The sequence below is a fragment of the Sarcophilus harrisii genome, chromosome 4 (assembly GCF_902635505.1).
Source record: "Sarcophilus harrisii chromosome 4, mSarHar1.11, whole genome shotgun sequence".
Taxonomy (NCBI): Eukaryota; Metazoa; Chordata; class Mammalia; order Dasyuromorphia; family Dasyuridae; genus Sarcophilus; species Sarcophilus harrisii.
In genome coordinates, this window is record NC_045429.1 from 3,873,529 (window position 1) to 3,899,436 (window position 25,908).

The window sequence follows — 25,908 nt, forward strand, 5'->3', positions numbered from 1 at the left end:
AGTTCAAATGTGCCGGAGGGGTATTTTGGAATTCATGCACTTTACACTTAGGAAAACAACAAAATCAGCCCATTTACAGGTTAGCTCAAGCCTTCTCATATGATTATAGCTCCAACACCCAAACAATAAAGAATTGATTTCACTTTTCATCTCCCTTGATTTTTTCGATCCCTGATAGATACATTCAGAAATATTGGCTTTGCCGTCAGAAAGAGACTCCTGTTTGTGGACTTCCCTGTTTCCGGAAACCAAAGCACATCTTGGTTCAGGGCTTTACTCTTACAACATCACTTCTCCTGATATCTTCGGGCTAGAAGAAACAAACAAACACAGAATTTAAATGAAAAATAGGTGGAAAGTTATTAGCCTCTTTTAGCCAAAATCTACTTCAGGTATGTGAATTTAGCTTTCTTGCATTCTATATATTCACAAATCAAATTTCAAAGCTGATTTGTGTTTCTGTAGTGAGCTTTGAATAAAAGATGCATCTGATTCAATAGACTTTAGATAGAATAATATTATTTGCCTCCTCCTCCCTGGTCACACCTTTCCCACAACACCTTAACATCACAAATTGAATGAATAAATATATCCAATTTCTTTATCATCAAAACCCTTTGCTTCTTCATATGTCAGTCACATTTCAGAAGCCCTGTCAGGGACCTGGTTAAATACCGATTATAGGATTAAGAGGGGGTATGATTTAACAAGGTTACTTCAAACCATGATAATTATTGCCTCAAAATGAGCCAGCACACACATCATACACACAAAGACATACAAACGCCCATACACACACACACACACACACACACACCATTTCAAATGATGAAAGTAGCTTTGGAGCAGAACAGACAAGACAAAAGTGGTTTCCTTAGGAACAAGGCGTTTCACAGCAGCCCCTCCTTCCCTTTCAGGCTTTCTTTTCAATCGCGATGCGCACATTAGCCCACATAGAAAAGCCCATGTTGCCTGACAATGTTGTTGGCTAATCTGAAGCAGGAAGAGAAAATGGCCAAGATGGCAATGCGGAATGATATGGGGACACTGGGAGGGTGCCCCCTTATCCCGGTGCTCTCCCCCACAGGACCTTTAAAGTACAATCCATTTGTAAGAAATCGTCTTTGGGGTTTTGTTTACACTGTCATACATGAGATATGGGGGGAGGGTGCTGGGCACTTGTAGCTGGCTGCTTATTTGAATGCCTTTCAGGCAAACAAGCTGGCAAGGCCTGGCCTGGCAGCTGTGGGTCACCGTGGTTGGCAGGAGCCTTTGCTGCACAATCAAACTTAGCCGGTGAGATAATGGGGGCCTGCAGCAACTTAACTATGGGGGACTCTATGGACATCCATCAAGCTAGGTTAATGGTGGGTGAACGGAAAATGGTTTAAGGTAATTTCCTAAAAGGCAAGCGATAGTAGGCCGTCTATTTGCATAAATGGAAGGCTACATTAAAAGGTTTAATTTTTGTAGCCACATATACATTTTCTTGTGATTTCTTTTGTATGCTTTAGGAAAATTAGTCACTGCAAAACGATCTCCCGGAGACTGCTTGGGTAGACCAATGGAATTAAGTGGCCTTTGGCATTTCAGCCTTGTTTGGGGGAGTATCTCCTATTTTCTCACATTCAATTGACTTGACTATCTGGCATGAAGTCAAAGGAAGTGTGCAACTAGTTGTGACTATGAGTCACTGGCAGGACGTGACAAAAGTCAGGGCTAAGGTAGAAGATTAGTAGGATCCATGGGCCTGATACAGGGAACAATCCATTCAATGCTATTTATTATTGTAGGGACTTTTTGAATAGGAAAATATGATTTGACACTGTTTTCAACAGTTAGAAATAACTATGGAAATAGAAAGAATTAAGGAGGATACATTAGACTTATTCTAAATCTAAAATCTTTGTAAAAGCTATACAGATTTAGATATATTAAAAGAAAAAAAGGTATTTGATATATTTGTGCATATATTATACATGTGTATATAAATGTTTATATGTGTATACACAAACATACACACAGACATTATATATATATATATATATATATATATATAATTATTGTATATTGTTTCCCCAATTAGACTATTGACTCTTGAAGAAAGAGGTTGATTTTTGTAAAACTTTCTTTGTATGTCTAGAGTTTAATAAAGTGATTTTAGCAAACAGTAAATATTTAGTAAAATATTTTTGACTTGATGTATAAAGCAAATAACCTGTAGAAATCTACTTTTTGGGGAAATTGCTAATGTGATCTAAATAGATTCATCAGTGTGGGAAGTCTTAATGTGGAAATAATATCTATTCCTGAATCAATTCATCTGTAACTTTGAGAGTTTCTATAGAGACAAAGGGGTTAATCTTTATCCTCCTTCTCCATTCAATAGTATTTATTCAATACATGTAAAGAAAGAAATTCTCTTTTATAAGATTGTTCCATTTTTTCCTACTTCCTTTCCTCCCCATCCCATGAAAGTAAATGATAAAATATAGATTATACTTATATAATCATATCAAACATATTTCCGCATTAGTCATGTTATGAAATAAGAATTAGAAGAAAAAGGAAAAAAAAACTGCAGGAAAGAAATAAACAAACAAAAAAACAACAACAACAACAAATTGGAAATAATATGCTTCAAACTGCATTCAGACTCTATAGTTCCTTCTTTGCATGTTGGATAACATTTTCTATCATGAGTCCCTTGGAATTGTCTTAGATAATTTTGTTGCTCAGAAAAGTTGTTTGTCATAGTTGATAATCATGCAATATTGATGTTACTATATGTAATATTCTCCTGGTTCTACTCACTTCATTCACCATCAGTTGATGCAAGTCTTTCCAGGTTTTTCTGAAGTCAGCCTGGTCACCATTTTTTATTGAATAGTATTCTGTTACATTTATATAATACAATTTATGCAGCCATTCTCAATGTATCATTTCTCTCTTAATTGATAATTGTATCACTCTTTATCTCTAAAGCATGTATCAATTTTGACCTTATTTTTTATAGGGTATGCATAGTTTCTGACATACTATTTTCATGTTTTTCCAGCAATTTTTGTGAAATGGTGAGTTCTTATCCCAGAAGCTGAAAGCTTTGATCTTATCCAACAGTAGAATATGATAGTTATTTGCTATTACGTCTTGTTTACCCAACCTATTCCACTGATTTTCCACTCTACTTTTTAGCCAGTATCAATGATACAGTTTTAGATCTGGTATGGCTAGACCACTTATATTATCTTTCGATTATGGTGTAGTTATTTTGTGTCATATAGGAATAGTGTCTAGGATTAACTTACAGATAATCATATATCCATTATATCATGCTGCCTTAAAGTTATAAACTGTAAAAGATGGTGTTGTTGCATTATTTCCATGTTTTACTTATTCACAGAGCATTCTATAACTATATTCCAACAGAATCCTGAACAAATCATGAGTAACTCTTCTAGCATAATGATGCTTCTATTGATCATGTTGATTTATTTCAGGATCTACTAATATCTATATTGAGATGTCTCATTTAATGGATATTTTAATGAAACAGTTGAGGTGTTATAAATTCTAAGAATATCTTTAATACATCTAAAAGAAAAAAATCATTGTCTTTATCAAAAATTCTGATCTTCTAATGCAGAATGTTGGAAGGGATGTGGGAAAACAGGGACACTAATACATTGTTGGTGGAACTGTGAATACATCCAACCATTCTGGAGAACAATTTAGAACTATGCTCAAAAAGTTATCAAACTGTGCATACCCTTTGATCCAGCAGTATTACTACTGAGCTTATATCCAAAGATAAAGAAGGGAAAGGGACCTGTATGTGCACGAATGTTTGTGGCAGCCCTCTTTGTAGTGGCTAGAAACTGGAAACTGAATGGATGCCCATCAATTGGAGAATGGCCGAATAAATTGTGGTATATGAATATTATGGAATATTATTGTTCTGTAAGAAATGACCAACAGGATGATTTCAGAAAGGCCTGGAGAGACTTACACGAACTGATGCTGAGTGAAACGAGCAGGGCCAAGACATCATTATATGCTTCAACAACAATACTATATGATGGCCAATTCTGATGGACCTGGCCATCCTCAGCAATGAGATCAACCAAATCATTTCCAATGGAGCAGTAATGAACTGAACCAGCTATGCCCAGTGAAAAGAACTCTGGGAGATGACTAAAAACCATTACATTGAATTCCCAATCCCTCTATTTTTGACCACCTGAATTTTGGATTTCCTTCACAAGCTAATTGTACAATATTTCAGAGTCCAATTCTTTTTGTACAGCAAAATAATGGTTTGGTCTGTATATTTATTATGTATCTAATTTATATTTTAATATATTTAACATCTACTGGTCATCCTGCCATCTGGGGGAGGAGGGGAAGGAGGGGAAAATTGAAACAAGAGGTTTGGCAATTGTCAATGCTGTAAAGTTATCCATACATATAACCTGTAAATAAAAGGCTATTATATTAAAAAAAAATTCTGATCTTCTTTCCTCTCAACACACAAGTAGGGGTAAATTACTGAATTAGTGAATTTTGTTGTCTATAGGATGCTTCTAGTCAGAAACTCCTTCCATCAATTCAAAATAGTGACTTCTCTACAGTTTATAATATTAGAGAGTTGCATGGGATCTCTCTGAGGTCAAAATGGATGCCCAGATTATAGAACTAGAATGTGACATAGCAAAACTGGACTACGTTCCATTGTTCTAGTAAATCCTTAATAAATTATTATATTTCTGTTAGTTGTCTACCTGATTAAATTGCAAATTTGTTTATTATTTTATATGTATATGTGAAAGCTACTTATATATATATATTAACAACATACACATATATATACACATATGTAACATATTGTGAATATATGAATTCTCATGTTTGTATTCATGTATTTACATATATATATATATATATATATATATATATATATACATACATATATACTAATTCAGAATTTAGGGAATATTTATAAATTTATATTTATAAAATCTCCTCAAAGTAGAAAGGGGAAAAAAACCCTTCCTTCCAAAAGGAGAAACATTAAAACCACAATGTAGAATTTAACTACAAGTAGCCTCAATCATCATCTAAGTCAACCCATAAATGAAAGCCAGCATCCCTATAATATGCTTCAGAAGCGATCAGTAGAATAGTTTATAAACTCAGGGGATAGTCAATTGGGAAAATTTCTCAGGGTTATGTTAACTGTCTATTAAACCCCTTTAAAACTTGGCAATTTTCAATGATCTCATCTGATTTTTGGAGGGTTGCTGCTTTGACTAAAAACAAATCAATTAATTAACAACATATTAAGCACAAAATATATTTCATCGATTGTACAAGATGGGTTGGGAGTGATAAAAAGTTAGATGCACCAATGAAGACTCCTGCTGTAAAAGACATTTCCATTCTGATTAGAAAGACAATCTGCATCTATAGAGATATGGCTGTCTGTATCTATCTATTTATCTGTCTATCTATCTATCTATCTAGTACTGTATAATTTTCTATGATCTAGTCTGTCTAGGTCTCTTTTTTCTTCATTCTTTCCTTGTTTACTTCCTCCTCTCTGTGCTGAATTCCCTTTCTTCCTTCCATTTTTTTCTTTCTTTCTCCCCTCTCCCCATCTCTCCAGAGTTCCCTTAGTCCTTCACCACTCCTTTCTTTTAATTCTTCCTTTCTTTGATCAAATTATATGAGATGTGTTTTGCTCAGTTCTGGGATTAAAAGGACAAAATGAAACAATCCCTTCTATCAAAGAATATGTACCTGTATAAGCCTACACAGACTATAAATAATAAGAATAATAATAGCAGTTAACATTTTCCCAAAAAGTTTTGCATAATTTATTATATTTAATTTTAACAATAATTTGAATTAGGTTCTAATGTGATCCCAATTTTACAAATGGAAAATCTGAGGTTGAGAGAAAAATGATTTGCCCAGGTTTTCATTGCTAATAAATTTCAGAGGAAGGATTTGAAATCAGAGCTTCTTAGCTGCAAGTCCAACATAGTTCTCACTATGATAGCTGTTGTTCAGAGCATGTTCAGACTTGTATTTTCTCATGGGTGGGATGCAATGTATCTTGCTATTTTCTGCCTGCTGCTATTTGACCACATAAGAACTTTGAGATTAGCTCCATTCCCTTGCTACAGATATTACAAAAAAAAAATAGCAATATTATTGAGATGGAAGCAAATAGCCAAGCTAATGGGGAGAGAAATTTCCTAAGAGTTAATGTTAATTTCCCTTATTCTCACTTTTTAAAAAGAGATACAATTATTAAATATATTTTTAAGAATCCAACAATTATTACCCCCTTGTCTTTTTCCGACCTTGAAAGTTACTAAAAATATGGACAATCATGAATAAAATGTCTTCAATTATTACATATGCTTTCTTGAAATGGAACTGTATTGTTACATATTTTGAATCCTCCCTGATATTTTCTTGGGCACCTGCCAATATTTTGTTTTGTTTTCTTTTTCTTTCTATTTTTTTTTCTTATTTTGTATTTAGTTTAAGAAAATAAATATATTTTTTAAAAAGGATGAGACCAGACAACGGCTATCTTGTTCATGCTTACCTGTGCATCTCTGAACATCAGAATCAATATCACTGGTCACTATACCCCAAAACTCAATGGGTAGAATATACTGTTCAGGTATGATACCAATTTACTGGGAACTGAGATGGTTAGAATGAGATACTGATTTGTAAAGTTTTGTTTCTCATATCTTGGCACAGGATGCTATGGCCAAGGGAGGGGAAAGTGGGGGAAAAAACCTCAATTTTTTCCTCAAATTTCTGGGGAATGGAATTGAACAACAAATGAGACTAGTGCAATCTGTAATATTTCTTGTTTTTTCATCATCTACATATTTTCAATGCATTGTTCTTCTTTTGCCTCCCACAAAAAATCATCCCTTAAAATAAAAATTAAATTGGAAGGGAAAAGAGTAGTTCAATAGAACCTCATTGTAAGAGTCTGTCATTACCTATAGTGTATCAAACTTGGAATCTCTCACCTTTGTGACCAATAGGAGGAAGAATTACCTTTCTATGATTTCATATTTATTGTTTATTTATAATATTTATTGTTTAATTAAACTAAATAAAATGTGAGTAAATTGCTGTCATGAAAGGAAGGATGTGAATGGTCCATTGTGATAGAACCTGAAATAAGGTTTTTCCAGACACACACTGACATACACACCCATACACATGCACACATGACTTCAGACTCAGGAGTCAGTGAGAATCCAAAGAGCTCTCAGGGTCTTGATTTACTACACACACACACACACACACACACACACACACACACAAACACACACATTACATTTATTCCTTTTAAAACTGAATTTCTTTGACTAGCCTTAGAATTGGATATTGTCAAATTTTTTTTTCAAATCTTACTCATTGAACTCTTCATTTTTGTGTCATTAGAAAGTTTGACTTCGAGTCAGAAAATGTAGTTTCAAATGCTAGGTTTGCTTCATGTTAGTATCTAAGGGTAAGGGAACTAATTAAGGAAACCTACCAACCAAACACCTCACTCTATTTGCCCATGATGCTTTTATCAATTAAGAACAAATTATATATTACCTAGATCTAACGGTGACTTGCTTCTGCTTTTCAATGCTATAAACAATTTTGGTTTGATTTAGTAGTGTATAGAGGGTTGTTGAAGGATTTTTAGCAAAGAAATGACTGGATCAGATCGCTCCACCAAAAAAAAAAAAAAAAAAAAAAGATTTGTCAGTGATGCTAAAGGTGAATTACAGAGATGGGGAAAAATAGAATTGAGAAGACAGTGGTCATAACTATGTTGATTGACAAAATAATAGCATATATAAAAGTGATGACAAAAAAGAAATAATAGCCTTCATGAGGAAAAATGTCAGAGATAACTGCAAAGGTAGAATGAATAACAAATGATGTTGAATATGTAAATTGACATTCATTTTTTTTTTCTGATTATACATGGACATTGATATTTTTCTTTGGAAATAAAGCACATTATGAATCACATTGGGAGAGGAAAAACCATGAGAGAGAAAAAAAACCCAGTAAAAATAGTGAACATGAAATGTGTTGATTTATTTTCAATCTCCATGGTTCTCTTTCTGGATGCAGATGGTATTTTCTGTCCAAAGTCTATTGGGATTGCCTTGTATCATTCATCCGCTAAAAATAACCAAGCCTTTCTTAATTAATCATTATGCAATCTTACTCTTACTGTGTATAATAATGTATTATTGGTTCTGCTTGCTTCACTCAGCATCAGTTCATGTAAATCTTTCTAGGCCTTTCTAAAACCAGCTTGTTCATCATTTTTTTAATAGAAGAATAATATTCTATTACTATATACTACACTTATACTATACTATAACTTATTCATCCATTCCCCAATTGTTGGAAATCTCATTTTCCAATTCTTTGCCAACACAAAAACAGTTGCTACATTTTTGCCTATGTGAGTCCTTTTCTCCCTCTCTCCCTTCTCTCCCCTCTCTCTCCCTATCCCTCGAGGGATTCTGACTGTGGCTACCCCTCAGGGTTAGGAGGGGCAATCTTGAGGGTTTCAGTGTTTGCCCCAAACTATAGCCCCAATATTGCTCAATATTGCTCAATATCTGCTCAATATTGGTTAAACAGTTAATATCAATTAATGAGTCAATCTAGATTTTAGAAAATTATGACCATGTTACAAAGAGGTAACTCATAGTCCTTGACTGAACAGGATTCTTCCTCCCATGACTTTGTGGAATCCTAATAAAGCTTCCCCCTCTCCGGATTTGTTTTCGCTGAGCTCCAGGGGTTAGTTAGAGCTTGGTACAATTCCAAAGCAGCATTTCCTTGGGGTGCCTAATTCATCCTTGACTCCTGACTCCATCACTTTTGTTCTGAAGAAACTTTTTGTTGATGACAGTAAGTTCTTATTTTTGTACTTTTTAAAATTCACAAGCATCCATCCTGTGATCATAGAGGACAGGAGCGCAGACAAGAACTCCCTCCAATCAAGTGATTTCCTCTCAGGTGCTTAGCTGGAGGTATTTAATCACTAGGTTCACCTGTTATTAGAATGTGGCATTTTAAATTGACTTTTTTTTTCTTTCTTTTTTCTAATTCCAATTCCCACAGGACATGCCTGATTCTCTTCAACTTACCACAATGCATTTTCTCTTCTTATTCCACATGCATCTAAGATACACCTTTGACTGATTGATTTTTTTCCTATTTTACTTCATTTTCAATTCCATTTTTTTCTCCCCTCCACTTCCTCCATCTAAGATGCTTAGAAATGGTTCACAAACAGTTTATACCCTTGACTTATTGACCCTGTAACTCAATTAAAGAGTTATTCTTACTTAATAAATATATCACTTCATAAACATATCGGGGTTTAAAATGAATTACACATTCTGATTTCTTATTCTGTGCTTTTTATGCCTTGTAGTATCAAAAAAAAAAACAACCTTCTGATTGAATCACAGAAGTCAATCTTGCTATATAGCCTAACCATCTTGTAGTAGTTAGAGTTATTTAAGTGAGTTTAATCCTTCATGACCCAAATTGGAGTTTTCTTGGCAAAGATACTAGAGTGGTTTGTCATTTTCTTTTTAGCTCATTTCACAGCTGAGGAAATTGAGATAAATAGAGTTAAGTACACTTGCACAGAGGCACACAGCTAGAAAGGGTCTGAGCCTGGACTTGAACTCAAACATGAAGCTTAGCCTCCTAACTGTCCTATGTCCTACCCCTGTGCCCTCCTAAAGATGACATTGATGTTTACATCACTTTCCCAAAGGCACAAACAACTTAGGCAAATAATGACTCTGAGTATGTTTCTGTAGACAGATTCCCCAAAATGTCAGAGTAAGTGACTGATTGTCTCCTTGTCTCAAGGGACCTTGACTCCCCTAAATCTTGAGTACCTGGAGAATAAGTCACTCAGCATAACAGCTTAATTCATACCCAAAAGAAACTGTGACTCCATCTTCTGCCAGCACTTGGGAGAGAAGGTTCTGATGTCTGGTGAAAAGAATTGGACTCTTTCTGGAGTTCTAAGTATGAAGCATAAGCCACTGCTTATTTTAGAGGGATTGAAGTTGTTCAGAGTATGGAGTGGAGGCTCTAGAGTTGGGAAGATCTAAATTTAAATCCAGTCTCAAACATTTCTTAGCTGGGAGAGTGAGGGCAAGCTATTTAATCTCTGTCTCATTTTTGTCATCTATAAAATTGTGACAAATGAGATCATATTTGAAAAACAAAATTACAAGCATTAAAGACCTACCAATGGTATATCCTCTTCTTTTTCCTCTTCTTCCTCCTCCTCCTTCTTATTTCATCCTTATCCTCATCCTCATCATCTCATCCTCTCAACCTCCTCCTCATTTCTTACTTTCTAACTCTAGTAAGCATTTTAAAATGTTAAATGCATTGAAGAGTCAGAGGATAGAAACAAATATAGGCGAGTAGATACTGGGGGCAAAAAACAATGAAGATAATCACAAGAAAAAACAATTGATGGTGGTGGAGATGAACCAGAGAAAAGGAAATCCTAAAATGAGTAAATCATCACTAAGACATACATACTGATGTCCTTGTCATCCAGCCCTTAGGAATGCTCATCGCCCAAGACATTTCTTTAAGGAAAGTTTCAGTTAATTTGTTCATCCACCTAAATGGGGAAGGGTTCTAAAACAGCTGTTTTAAATCACAGACCCACACCAAAGGAACAAACTCAATTATAAACAGCAACAATTATATAAAAAAGAATAAAGAACAAAAAAGAAAATGTACACAATTCAAGAAAATCAATTGGCAGCCTGACTCTCATCATTACTCTAAACTTGGTAGATAAATTACCCATTGATGGACCATCTCAGTCTCCTTGGACTTCCCTAGGTCTTATTCAGGAGCTCAGGACAATCCACTCAGCTCAGTGCCACTTTTATTCCATCATCCAAAGCCTTCTTTGTAGGATGTTTTGCTGAAATGATTCTTGTGACATATTTGTCTTGCTTCCCTGTGTGTATTTGGACATCTAATTTTATCAGCCATATATGATACAATACTGTTTTCCCTACGTGACAATTACTCTCCTAACTTTTATAATTTCATTGATATTGTCAATATATTTTAATGATATAATTTTACTTTTTCATTGTCTTTTATTTGTAACTTCCAGTTCCTGTTTCTTTTGGATTCTTCTAATTATTGGATCAAGAGGACCACATTACCTTATATACAATTAAATTTGATTTTTCTTATTAAGGTCAGGTCACCATTTTTGAACTTATGCTGGTACAGAATAGAGTATAAGCTGCCAGTCTAAAACAAATTGCTACAAAACCTCTTTCTAATTTTGCTTGCAATTGTCAAACAAGAAGACTTCCCCATCATTTATCTTCTCTGGTATATCAAACAATCGGGCAACTGTTTTTGAGAACTTCTTTCGTGTTTATTCTTTTCTACCGTACCACTTTACTATTTTATTGAAACTAAGACCACAATGTTTTTGATGCTTATTTGTTTATGTATATAGCATTAATTCTATCATACTATTCCCATTTTGTTTTTTTCTTTTATCATTATTTCCCTTGAGATTTCAGAAATTTGTCCTTCCAAATGATGTTTCTGAAATGAAATTATTTGACTAGCTCTGTTGGCTGGCTTAGTAAAACATCTATAAGTTAATTAAATCATATTGATATTTTATATTGACATGGTATATAAGCAGCAAAAAATCTCTGCAATTATTATTGTCCTTTTATTTCTATGAATTGTGCTTTACTTGGATTTGAGATTTTATATATTATATATATATATATATTTTTTTTTTTTGAGAGCTCAACTCAACTTTTGTGTTAACTCCCAGATTACTTTTTTTTTTTGCATTTTGTAAGAAAGTTTGTACCTTATTTTCTGATGTGTCTCTTATTTCAACATCCAAGATGCTACCATAGTACTCAGAAGGTCCTTGGAATTAGAGTTGGGGGGCATGGAGCCAAAACACAATTCTGCTGATGATTTCTATGCGATACTGGGCAAGCTAACCATCCTTTCTGGACCTCAACTTCTTCATCTGTAAAATGATACAGGAAAGTTAATTAACTTTGAAATCTCTTACCATCTCTAGATTTTATGAACTTATATTCTTTCATGGTAGCTTGTGCCTAAGGATAACTCAACATTTAGGTATTATTTCCTATGGTGTGTTGTAGCATCAGCTAGTTGATGACACATCAGGAATTTACCAAGAAAGGAATAAGGGCAAAATATCTTGCCTCTTTTGGTATGAATATTGGAATTATTTTTAGGTTGGTCAGTCATAAGGATACAAGGACCTTTGTTCTTGTTTAGTTGTTTGATTCATTTTCCAATGCTTCCCATTTAGGATGTTTTTGCTAAAGATATTGGGGTAGTTTGCCATTTTCTCTCCAGCTCATTTTACAAATGAAGAAACTGAGACAAGCAGGTTTAAATGACTTTCTCAGCTAGGAAGGGTCAGAAGTCTGGTCTTCCTGACTCTAGGTCTGGCACTTTTTCTCCTGAACCACATAGTTGCCATAGGAATAGGATTACTTGAATTTTACATTGAATCTTTGTGCAGTCAAGAGGACTTAAGGTTAAATATAGTATTAGGTATTTAGCTGTGTGATTCTGGACAATCAACTAACCTCTATCTCCCTTTGTTTATGTAACTTTTTAATGGAGACAATAACTGCCTCTACCCCTAATATTGTTGTGAGGATCAAATTCCCAATGTATATTAAGCACTTAAAATTATGAATTTTTTTGATTTTTTTTTTTTTTTTTTTTTTGCTTTACAGGGGTTTCTTCAGCCTTAGTATAATTCCTCTAATACCAGTCTCCTTTGGAGTTAAAAATCCTATCATTGGTTCTGGGAAAACCAATAGGAGGTAGGATATAAGTGGTACTGATGAAGTGCTAGTATTAGTGAAGAGGTGAGATGATTGGGGTGGGGAATCCCCTCTGGTTGGCACAGGTCCAATAAGAAAGAATTTGCAAACCCAAAAAATCTGTATGGCAAAAGGGAATTTTATTATTGACACTGAGAAGCCAACTTTTTCCAGGAAGACAGATTTCTCAGTAGGTAAGGTCCTGTCAGGGAAATAACAAAGGTTAACACTGAGTAGAGAATATCTCCATCGTGGGCAAGCATCCTGACAGGTAGCTTTGCCAAGAAGAAAGCTTCTTTAGCAAGCATAATCCTAGTTCAGACTTCTGAAAAAATTTGGAGTTCAGAGTTGTCTTTTATTATCAGTCTGAGGCTAGGACTTCCATTCAAAACTGAATGAAAATTCCTCAATTGTTGACAATCCACAGGATTAGATCTCTAATAGAAAATAGATCTCTTATCTTAGAAGTTTGAGTTACTGGGAGTGGTCCCAGACTAATCTTCAGCTCGATAAATAAAGGGTATGACCACATCTCTGGCTAGATCTCCAAATGAATGAGACCACTTAACTTGCCCTGAAGTGTGGGTCTCTGTCAGAGGAGAGTTTCAGGGTTTGCCCCCATTATTTAGACAGTTTCAGGGTTCACTCCCATCAGTACCAGTTGAGTCTTTCTGGTCTAAAGCACAAAGTATGCCTGTAACACAAAAATATGTTTCAACTGTTTAGAGATATTCAGAGAGAATTGTTATAATTCAGAATTATTAAGAGGAAGAGGACCTCAGGTATCAAATTATTTTTTGTTACTTACCTAACACATTACCAAAAAAGCAAAATGAACTAGTGGTTCAATGAACTAGTGATTCTCAAAGAATCAGTGGCAATATCAAGGGTTGAACCCAGACTAGTGTTTGTTTTACAACCAGAGATAGCTCCCAGTCTAGGATGTGAAGCCTCTTTTGAAAATGAAGAATGGATAAAGAGAAACTCTAGGAATTTAATGTTCACTTCTTCTCAAAGATCATTCTTCTATCTTCTGTCTAACCACATCTTGTGAAAAGGAGGCTTTCATGGCACATTTTCCCCATTGAAATTGATTTTTCCCCCCTGAAATTGATTTTTCCCCCCATAAAAAGGTCGCTTATAATATATAGTTACTCTTCAGCATGTCTATCATTGGTTAAAAATATGTAGGTCAAATATCAAATGACAACAAACTGGTAATATCAGCTTGTATTGAAGATAATAAGAGATGAGTTTAATTATTTCAATATTACTCATTTGAGGATGAAGTTGAAGAATCTTAGCAAAAATCAATTTCCTGATCTCATGAATAATTTGGTTTTATAAGAGCTTGTTTGGTGCCTGAAAAGGAGAATGGAAGTATCCAGTTAATCTTATGATGTAACATTAAGGGGATGAGGGAAGTAATTCCAACAGTGATCACAGAACAGTTAGTTTGAAATGGCAATAAAGAACAGCTCCCTTGGGGATATTGATGGCTCTCTCCCTAATAACTGAGGATGAACAGTGAACTTTATGAGATGGGATTGTTCAAGCTGAGGGAAATGGTTAACAATGGGCCAAAGAGCAATGGAAGAAACTTTGAAAAGGAGAAGCAGCCTCAGGCTATTGACCAAAGCAGATTAGAGGTGCAGATGGTTTAGCTGCTGTATTTATTAATGATTCTGAAGAGGAAATGGATTTGAGGATGGCAAAGTTTGCTGATGACATGGTTATCTCGGCTAGTAAACATTACTGACAATTGTGAGGAGCTCCAGATGGAGATCAAGACATCAGGGATTAGAAAGCAGGCCTGCAGATAAAATTGAACTTGGATGAAAATAAAGTAGGTCATGTGGATATCACATACCCTGGACCATGATTGTTGATGGATGCATTCAGACATCCCAGCTTTGTATAAGTTCATCATTCAGAGTCCTCAAAGAAGCCAAAGTGAAATATGCTTGCAGACGACAGGTGTGGGAAGCAAAATAAAAGCTCAAAAATCAGGATACACAATAAAAAGAATCAGTCTAATGGCCTGGAAAGCTCCATCCTTCACTGGAGTGCCCCTGCCCTCTCATATTTGCTTCAACTTGAGAAGGAGTCATGGACAGTGAAGAGGTTTCAAGAAAAGAAACAAATATAACTCGGAGATTGATGGGACCTAAATAGAAAGAGTTGGGAAGAATAAGGTTTGTTTAGAAATAGAGGCCTGGTCTCTCTGATTGAAGAATATGTTTTCAGAATTAGAGATGTTTGACCAATTAAGTTTCTCTATTTACTATTGTGTCCCTGATAGAATAACAAGTATACTTAATTCAAACTAAACTCCAGTGATTGGTAATGAATAAGATAATACAGTGTTGTGCCTTACCATAGAATTAAACTCTGGGAACAAAGAAAAGTGCTTGACCTTGCAATTGCTTGGGGAGTTGTGATGTTATTAACTACACAATCCTAAAAACCAGATGAAATGGGTATAGGAGGTGCTGTTCCATTGTGTGTTTTCATAAGAATTTGACTGACCTTTCCCTTATCTCTCCTTGACTGTAGTCATGAAATTTTGACTTCAGATCAAGTACTCTACAGGCTGGGAAATTTAAGGTTTTGTTGAAAGAAGAGGGATACTGGGAATCCAATATGATGGTTAAGCAAATCCTCCCTCCAAGAGAAATACTTCATTCTCTGTCTTCCTTTCCCAGAAAGTTGTACTCCTCTGCACTTCTCTATCCTATGACAGAAACTTCTCCATTTTAGAAGGTCACTTTAGCCTTGAAACTCATATCCAGCAGTACTTTCAGTCCTCCCTGTTACCAGAGAGTGAATTTCCATTTAACTAAATCTCCCAGGTCAACTATTTCCCTTTCCCTGGAGTCTACCTTTCTCTTACTTCAGTATTATGCTAATCTGCTAGGTACTTTCTCCCTTCACAGTTCCCCTCCTCTTCCTTACAGCTTTCTTTTATATGCTGACTGCCCCATTAAGCTCTGTAGGATCTGGGACTGTCTTCCTTTTTAGCTGAATTTGTGTTCCTAGGGCTTATAATTGTAGCTAACACATAATAAGCACTTAAATTCTTATTGACCGATTGGAAATAAGAATTTAGGAATCATTGGAGATTTATTCTATCTAATTTCAATGACCAGGAGATCATTTAGCAACTGGAAATGCCCAAATGTTCCTGCATGGCTCCATGCTGAAGGTCCCATGCATTTTAATTTTCTTGCTATGGCAGCAGTGTTCCTGGAAGCCACCTGTCAGCACATCTGGAACTTGCCCTTCTCCCATGACTTCATTTCCACCATGGAACTAACTTCAAAGAGCTACCAGGGTTTTACAGGAGCGTGGGAAGGGAGATAGCAGACATTTCCCAGGTGAGGTTCACATGATCTATTTTCTTTCTTTCCCGATTTTAATAACTCTTGAAACAGAAAAGTTTCCATTGTGTTTATTTCTAGGGAGAATAAGTCACTAGAGATTACTGAGATGCTATTCCCATAAAAGCACTGAGGCCGCTTTCCATGCCTTCAGGCAGTCTGGGGATTTGGTACTTTAGACCCCATGGTTAGATTTAAGCATCCATGGAATAAATCCATCTAGTTCATGGCTGCCTCGTGGTATGTATGTGTCCAGGTGGGAGGAGAGGGCAGGAAATGATAGGCTGGACATCCCGCTAAGCTACTGTGTGCCAAGGTCCAGCTTAGGTCTCATAGCTAGAGGCTTGGGTCAATGCATCAGAAACAAAGTAGGGCAGCACAAAGCTCTTGGTTTGAACCTGAGTCTTGGGTACAAAGGTCGGACTTAAGAAAGATCAGATGGAAAGATCACTACAGGACTCTAGTTCTTTTGTTCTTGAAGGATCCTCCTGTTATCTGAGAAAGTAGGAGAATAGGGAATAGAAAGAAAAAAAATCCTGACTCTGGGGCTGTCCTCCTGCACTAAGTGTTTGTGAGGTTCCAACTTCCTATCTTGTACTTTTTCACCATAAGACTGAGCTGGATGCTTCAAAGGACTCCTTTGACCAAAGCCTTGGTGAAGCTTTAAAGTACTCTAGAAATCACTTCATTCAATCACTTCTAGGGTTCTATTTCAGGGTTTGTATCGATCTCAGATCCATTGCCTAAATACATGACTTCAGATTTGTTCTCTTTTTTATGGGGACTTCATGTTTGTGCCAATATATCACTCTAAGACTTCAGTCCTGTGTGGGACAAGACCACCGGCTCAAGTAAATCAAATCAATTAAAGAGATTTTTCCAAGCAAAAGCAGAAAAGAATTTCATTATGATCTCACCAGAAAGGGCGGCACCCTTCCCACAAGCAGTTGGGCAAGGAAAGGCAAGGCCCAGTTACCAACAAGAATTATAAAGGGGCCTGGTCTAACAATCCCCATAGACTGGATCTTTACCCTGATTAGCCCGTACAAATGACCTCAAATTCTAATTCCTAAATGAGGAAAAACTTTCAATCCAACTGCATCTTTAAAAGTACTAAATTAATATATATGGGATTTTCAGTGCCAAGGTGGCCCTTACTTAGTCTCACAAAGAAAAGATCCCACTCCTTGTAAACCACTGGATTTATGGAGAAAGAAACCTGGCCCTGGGGCCCAGCCGCTCCTCACTCACTCATCTTGGGAGACAGCTTTCACAGTTCATTCAGTCCTGAATTCAAAATTAAAATCAAAATTAGAGTCAGATGGAATGTCCTAAAGGATCCTGCATTGTGCCCTGACCTGACTACACTCAGATGACTGTGTTCAATTTGCCTCATCACAATCTGAAGCAGAAATTTAAATGAGGGAGAATTCAGAGGTAACTAGTATCAAGCAAACATTGAAGGGACATTTATTAAAAGCCTGATATGCCAGGTTCTTGCCGGACACAATGAATAGCAAGTGGAGAGCCACAATTCTTGGCTACCAAGATGCTGAAGTGCCTTGAATTTATGGTACATAAGGATCACTTGAGGAAAGGGATGAAGTTTAGTCTGATAAAGACAACATCATTTCTTTCTTCAAGAATCTGAAAGGCTATTATGTGTAAGAGGGAATAAACTTGCTGTTTGTTGCCACAGTGCAGTGGCAGAATAACTTAGGATGAATTTACAGAGAGCCCACCTGTCTAATACAGATTTTACTGCCTCTAGAGACACTGGCTTCCAAGCACTTTGCAGTATTTATGTAAAGGCTGGGTGACTGTTGGGTCTGTTTTAGAAGATGGTTTTATTCAGTTTTCCCTGTGGCCCTTAGGCTACTCTTCACCACCTGGGACTGTCATTTGTCTAGGCAACATGCATGCCATTGGAAATTTCCCGGGATGAGAATTCATATGACTAGATCCATTTCTCATAGTGGAACAGGAAGACATAGAGGGCCCTCTACCATCCCTATGGTAAATCCAATTGGGAATGAGATTACCTTTTGACTTTGGTAAAGCAATTTAAGGTGTAATAAAGTAAATGTTACCTTCAGGATTGCATTTGGTCTTCCCAAGTACCATGTGAATTGATGGTCCCTTAATTATAATCACTTTAATGCTTAGATTTAAATTACTTGTCCATGGTCATAGACTTTATAAGTTGGAAGATAAGTCTGGTAACACGTAGGTTTTGAAGAGAACCTTTGGGGTAGCAGGATTTACTCTTATTCCTAAATTGTAAAATCTTATATGTAGACCTTGGAGGGTTCTTCTACTTTTGTATTTCTTTTGTATTTCTTTTAATTTTACACATGACCAGGTTGAGATTAGAGAGAAAGTGATGATATTAAGCATCTAAATTGAGACTTGAACTAGAATAGCCTTAGTTCAGGACTGGGGCACTTACATTTTAGCCAGGCCATTTGACTCTCAATAAAGTTTCTATCAGACCAGTTTTTATTGTGGCATTGAATGCTCTGAAATCTTCATGTTTAGAACTTTTTTGAACTCTTCTTTAATATATATATATTTTATTGCTGTCAGAAATTTCTCTTTATTATCTTAACTTTCCACCTGGAATTCTGCATTTCTAGAAACTCATCCTTCTGAAAGATGATAGTAGATTTGAAACGCACATCTCCTCAAAACGTTCTGATCTTGGAGTTCTTCCTTCCCTCTAGGGGAGAGAGAGGATGGGATGTAGAATGGAGGAAGGCATTCAGGGCTTCTTCTTCCAAAGTACTCACTAGACTTTATTATGTCAAATACTCATCATTCTGCTAGATGGAATAGATTCAATATTCCTCCTCCTCAGTATTCTCTATCTATCTGATTGGAGAAGAGAGAGGGTAGACATAGGACATCTCCTCCCCAATTCTCCCCAATCAAAGGAGGGGGTCCAGGGCATTCACCTCATGACACATTCCCTGAATTGTCTTCCCATTTAGATTGTGAGCCTGTGAAGGTCAGGGACTATCTTGTTTGTTTTGGCCTTTTCTTTATATCTCCAGCACTTAGCACAGCATCTGGAACATCACAGATCAATGATTATTTAGTTACTCAGACTCTGCCTCTTATGTCCTATCCTTGTACTGTTATCAATTCAGGACCTTTTCTTGTAGAATTCACCCTCTACTGCACTCTGTTTACTCAAGTTCTATACTGCAAGGATCAGCTTAAACATTATCTCCTCTCTGTGGGCCTAATGGCTGTCCCAGTTGGGTGTTGGTGGGGTTCCAGATGTCTAAGAAACACAGAGTAGGTACAAGATACACTAAATGTAGAATAATAATAATAATAAAGATTCTATATAAGCCTTAGCTATCTCCTCCTGGAATCTGGTCCCTTTGTACCTTGAATTCTGCATGAGATTTTCTGACTAAATAACTTGCCTCTGTCCCACTATCAATTTAGCCGCAGCTCTCCCAAGAAAGTCATAAGATAATGGATTAAGAGCTTGAAGGGACTTTTGAGATCAGAAGTCTAATTTTTTTATGTATGAGAAAGCTAAGACCCAGAGAAGTTCAATAATTTTCTTAAAGCCATGCAGGTAACAAGTAGGAACTAACAGAAATGGAATTCAAAATCATGTGTTATTCCTCCCGAATCTCTGCTCACCAAGAACCATTTCTGAAATGGCCGAGGATGTCAGCACCTCCCACATTGCTCCACTGCCACTCTCCTGATGGCCTTATTCCCTATAGATAGGACATACTCCATAAAGTCTCTGTTGTCCCCTCTCTTCACTGAAGTGCTACTTCTCAGTTACTAGTCAGTTATAATAGCTAAGTTATCATAATCAATATTATATAATAGTTTATTCAGTGTTTCACATATATTACATGTGCATTTTACATTAAAATTATTAAAAGCAAAGACCACATCCTGTAATTCAGTCCAGAGCCTATTCCTATTATCATCTAGTCCAGAGTCTTTCCCATAAAGAATCACAGATCACAGGACAGTAAAAGCCCAGAAGATAAGTCCTTAGAAGTTGCATGAGCCTCAAAGTGGTCAGTCAACTGGCTTCCCCATCTCTGAAGAATCAGATGTAGGATTGAAAACTGAATTTGAATTTGAAATCCAGAATTTCAACTACTTTATAAATGTTTCCTTTTTCCACATGGCGAATCTTAAATGATTTTAGATAGATTGTTGTCATCGCAACCATTTTCAACAGGAAATTTATATGTTAGCTTGTTAGCCATCAACATCTACTTCTGACTCTAATAATATAGTATGTATTACATCCTCATTGCAAGATGCAAAGCAGTAATTTTTTTCAGGGTAGGACAAGTAAAAGTTACTGAATTAAATACTAATATATCTAATTAAAATTTAAAAAACAGATCCAGGACATAAATTTGAAGCAAATGTTTTTCTTTTTTTGGAGGATCTTATTGTCCTCTTTGATTTAATGAGAATTAGTATGGGGGGAAATTACAAAAAAGATTTTGAAAGATTTGGGTTGTTCTAAAATCTTTCCCCTCCTTTCCATAGGTAAATAATGACTGATTCACAACCTCTAGGTCTATTGCTGCAATGCCTATGTGAATCCTTCGTCTAACTTTTGAGTCTATGTTGGATCAGTCAGGTTTCTAAAAGCTTTATATATTCTGGATCAGGATAATTTAATTTAGTTTTTTGTTTGTTTGTTTTGTTTTGTTTTTTTGTCTTTGAATGAAGGCTCTCCAGAATCAGTCTTTGTTTTTATTTGTTGTTGTTGTTTGTTTGTTTTTATTTCAGTCCTTTTGTAACTCTAATAGAATTTCAGGATACTATTTAAGAAATAGGAGATATATTTGAGCAGCCTTATCATATATGATCACATAGGTTTCATCCTACATCTCCTATGACTATTTGTAGTCTTCAAGAAGCTATGTAGGAAAAAAAGTTCATCTTTCTTTTTCATCATTTCATTGATTGACCATGCTCTCCTGAATTTTCTCTCCTCATCTCTACCTAGTGTTCCTTGCCCTCCTTTGCTTCCCTTCAGTCTCATCTAAAGTCTCACCTTCTCACTTAAAGAATTCTGTAAAAACCTTTGCCATCTTCTTAATCTTCCCTTAAGTTTTCCTTCTGAGATCATTGCAAAATCATCTCCTATACATCCTGGAGAGTCCAATGGTCCTCAAAGTGCAGTCTAAAGAATTGTTGGGGTCTCTGAAACCCTTTCAGAGGGTCTAACAATTTCAAAATTATTTTTATTTCTAATATATATAAATAGCTTTAAATATAACCCATGTGAACAAAAACTCTTTGAACAGATCTTTGATAGTTTTTTTTTTTAACAACATGAAGATACTGAGAACAAAGGTTTGAGAAGCACTGCTGTAGACCGTAAGCTCCTTTAAAATAGGGGCTGCTTGAGGCTCTTCCAGGTATTGTCTATGTTTGGTACAATGCCTGCTATATAATTGGTACTTACAAAATTCTTGCTGTCTTGACTTTTAGTCTGTTTAATAAAAGTGTCTTACAGGAAATAGCTGACATTCATACAGTGATTTACAGTTTGCAATATTTGTTACAAATATCCCCATTTTTTCCCTCACAACAGCCCTGGGGTCTATTAATGCTGTTTTTTTAAATAACTGACCATGGCTTTGACCCACCTTTGACCCCTTCTTTTGGGTCAGTCCTCACTTATGCAGATCAACCCCAGACCTCATAGCACAACCATTCCTATAACTTGCTTCACTGGCCTTCCTCTCTAGTTACTCCATGACCAGCTCCTGCCGCCTTCCCCTGAGAACACTCCACCTATAAGTCTTCACACCCAGGCCTTTCCAACCACAGGCAGACCACCTTCCATTCCTCCCTTAGACATTCCTGCAGCCCACCCCTAGTCCTCCAACTTGAACCTACCTCCATTTACTCAGACCATCCAACAAATAAAAACCTGGACCCTGCCCCAGGCCAAGCTCCTGTCTCCTCAGATGTTGTTCCAGAATTCATTTTTCCTGCCCATTTCATATTCTAAAGAAATCCTGTGACTCCCTTTCATCCTTCAGTTACTCACTCTCTACTTTCCTCTTAAATTTGTCTTCTCTCTTCAGTAGTATTCTGTGAGCATCCTCAGGTTGGATACCATGCTCCCCTATATGGTCAACTACTATGGGAACCCACAATCCTTATGCATGTGTATAGCTGGGAAATGGAGGAAAAATCTTTATGCATACCAACAGGTGACATCATAGTAAATAAATGAAAGAACAAACAAACAAATGAATATATGAAGAAATAAACCAAGAGGTTATTTTTACTAGCACTACTAGCCAACAATTCAGCAATTAAAGTGTAGTAAGACTTTATAAGTTATGCAAAAACTCTTGGGGTTTTTGGATACTGAATTCATGTCATTCTCTACAAGCTGAGAGCTTTGTGCTCTCCCCATGTAATAAGGTATTGGAGAGAGCAATTATACTTGCTTGTTTCTTTTGACATGGGGGATGCACTTCTCAGCTGTACGGCCTATTTCCTCCTTTATAGAGAAGCTACCAGGTCCAAACCTAATAGACAACTGGTCCACGTCTTCATCTGTCCCAGGGATTTTAAGCACAGAGGCTGGTTCCAGGGATGCAGAAGTACTGACATTGCCTGAAGACAAAAAAAAAATAACAATCCTTGAATATCATCAGCAAACTCTTGCTTCTATCATGATTGTGAGAAATAAAATTGAAATGAAAACAACCTCTTGAAGATAGTGGACAGACTTGCAGTTCCTGAAAATATATTATATTAAATATACAATATATGTATAAAATATATATGAAGCAACGGCATTTGGAAAAATCACACACAATGAAAATGACATAAAATTGGACTTATGAACATCAGTAATTATAAGCTTTAGGATCTAAGAGAAGTTAGTGTAATCTATATCTGTATCAGTCTCAAGGAGGTGTGAAATCCTTGCAGTGTCAGGGTCCAGGGACAACACATGCACTCTGGGAAAGTGCCACTATATTAGTGGTTAGGCTGGGGCTGCCTCTGAAGAAAAGAGATGGAGAAGGTCTTTAAGGGACTCTCCCCACAAGCAGAAGGGCCGGTAGAAAGGATAAGGAAGGACCTTTCTCATGTGATGGTCAGTAGAGCCCCACAACAACTCTATTCAAGCTATATTAACTTATCCTTCACCCAAATGGAAGGGATGGACAGTTAGGTGGTGCAGTGGAGACAGTGCCAGGCTGGGAGTCAGGAAGACTGATTTTCCTGATTTCAAATCTGGTCAAAGATACCTTCTAGTTGTATGATCCTAAGCAAGTCACTTATTCCTGTTTTCCTCAGTTTTCTCATCTGTTAAAAAAAAATAAAGTATTGAAGAAGGAAAGGTAAATGACTCCCATATCTTTGCAAAGAAACCTCTAAATGTGGTCATGAAGTGTTGACTAGTATTCAACGACGTCAATGATAATAAACAGCGATACACAGAAGAGGAGAGTTTGCCGATGGCAGTGTCTAAGAACCTCTGCATCTGTGCTTAGAAGCCCTGGTACAGATGAAGACCTGGGTCACTTGTCTATGAGGTTTAGAATTGGTAGTTTCTCCATAAAAGGGGAGGGGGACTACACAGCTGAGAGGTGCATCCCCCATGTTAAACGACTATAGGAATTGAGTGCAGAAAGGTACAAGACAGAATGGACTTGAAAACCATCAAGAAAACACAGCCCTGGTCCAGGCTAGCCCAACCATGGAGCCTCCTACTTCTTCCCACAACTAGCTCAAAACCAGTAGGCAGCCATTGCCCTTCTGTGACGACCCAGTGGACCTCACTATCATAATATTTCTAGGACACAGACAAAATAGTACCTTTTGCTCCCGGTGTCACTCCCTCGTGGTACAGAAAATCTCTTTCCCAAGATTCTGAAGGTTAGCTTTTACATTCTTATCCAACAAGAACTGTTGGATAGGAATAATAATGCTGCCAATACACTGTGATGGATGGGGCAGACCTGGAGAAAGGAAGAGAGCTCCTATCTCCATAATCCTTGTGCTCTATACTGACCACATGTGGTAGTTCTGCTATTCACTTCTTCTGGATTCTTCAGGAATTAATGTGGTTTTCTACACATGGAAAGCAAAGGCAGGCCCCTTTACAGGTTTTACACTCACAGTCGCTGTGCTCACCTTTTTACCTGTGCTTATCACACAGCCTGTAAATACGCAGCATCCAATGTAATTTTAATTTGTTTTCTTATATAAAACAGATTAATTTACAATTTCAGGAAATAATCCTTTTTTATACTGGTTAATCAAATATATATATATATATATAAAAGATTAAGAAACTGAGCCATATTGAGGTTGTTACTTCTTCAGCCTCCCACTTCTTTGACCTCAGAATTCTCCAATTCCAAGTTCAGTGTTCTATCCACAGATCCACCTAGCTGCCTAGTCATAGGAAGAGAAGTATAAGATAATTTCCACTGTAACATTCATAGAAAGTATCTGTCAGGGATTCATTAGCTCTAGTAATGTAGTTACTGAATATGGGGAAAGAGGAAATTAAACAATCGGTACTTCTGTTACTCTTAGTATAATTACTTTTGTGGGAAAAGAGTGGGATGGAAGCAAAACTAGCCTAAATTTCTCTGATCTGTCTCTTTAAAAGCTGCCCAAAATCACAGAAATGCTTTGTATTTGGCAGCTTTAAACAGCTCTTCCTCTTCTCAGCAGGTTCAAAGGCAACTGCACTTTCAAATCTCAGATAGATTATGTCCCTTGTCCTCAGGAGAATAAGTGGCAGGAGGTCATTTTGCCAGATCCTTGATACTGGTATACATCAATTTCTTCCTTCGCTGTACCCAGAACATTTTACAGGAGTTACCTGAAGTTTCTGAAGCTGTTTATTTTGTATGAGTGAATTTCTATACAACTAGTTTTCTTTATAATGTGATTTATTTTGTGCTTTTACAAACTATTTTTCCCCCAAGAAGGGGTAGTTAGGTTTCACCAGCCATCCCAAGTGGTCCATGATGAAAAACAAGCAAACAAACAACAAGGTCCTGATCCAGAGTGATGCTATTTCCTTCATCATTTCAAAAGAGAGAAAACGCTCTTCTCTTCCAAATTCTAGAAATGACTTTTTAATGTACTAATCCCAATTACAGACCAAGCAAAGAGCGAATTAATTTAGTGCTGTTTGCTCCCATGAGATCCTTAGCTGTACCAAATCACAGAAGAGAACCATCAACATGGCAATGTATGTAAAATCGTCATTTAGAATTAAGGGTTCATTGTTTCATAGTATAGTAAAATGATTGGCTGGATTTCAGGTCAGTAGATCAATACACATTTCTAAAGCATCTCATAGGAGCCAAACATGGAATTAAGCACCTGAATTCTATTCCCAGCTCTGTCACTAACGAGAATTGTGGGCATATTGCCTTTTTTCTCTAGGCATTGGTTTGCTCAATTGGAAAATGAAAATCTCTCTGTTTCAACTTTGGCATAATCCCAAAATTTATCCCATTTTCTCCATTCATACAATTACTCCCTTTATCCACGTCATAAACACATTT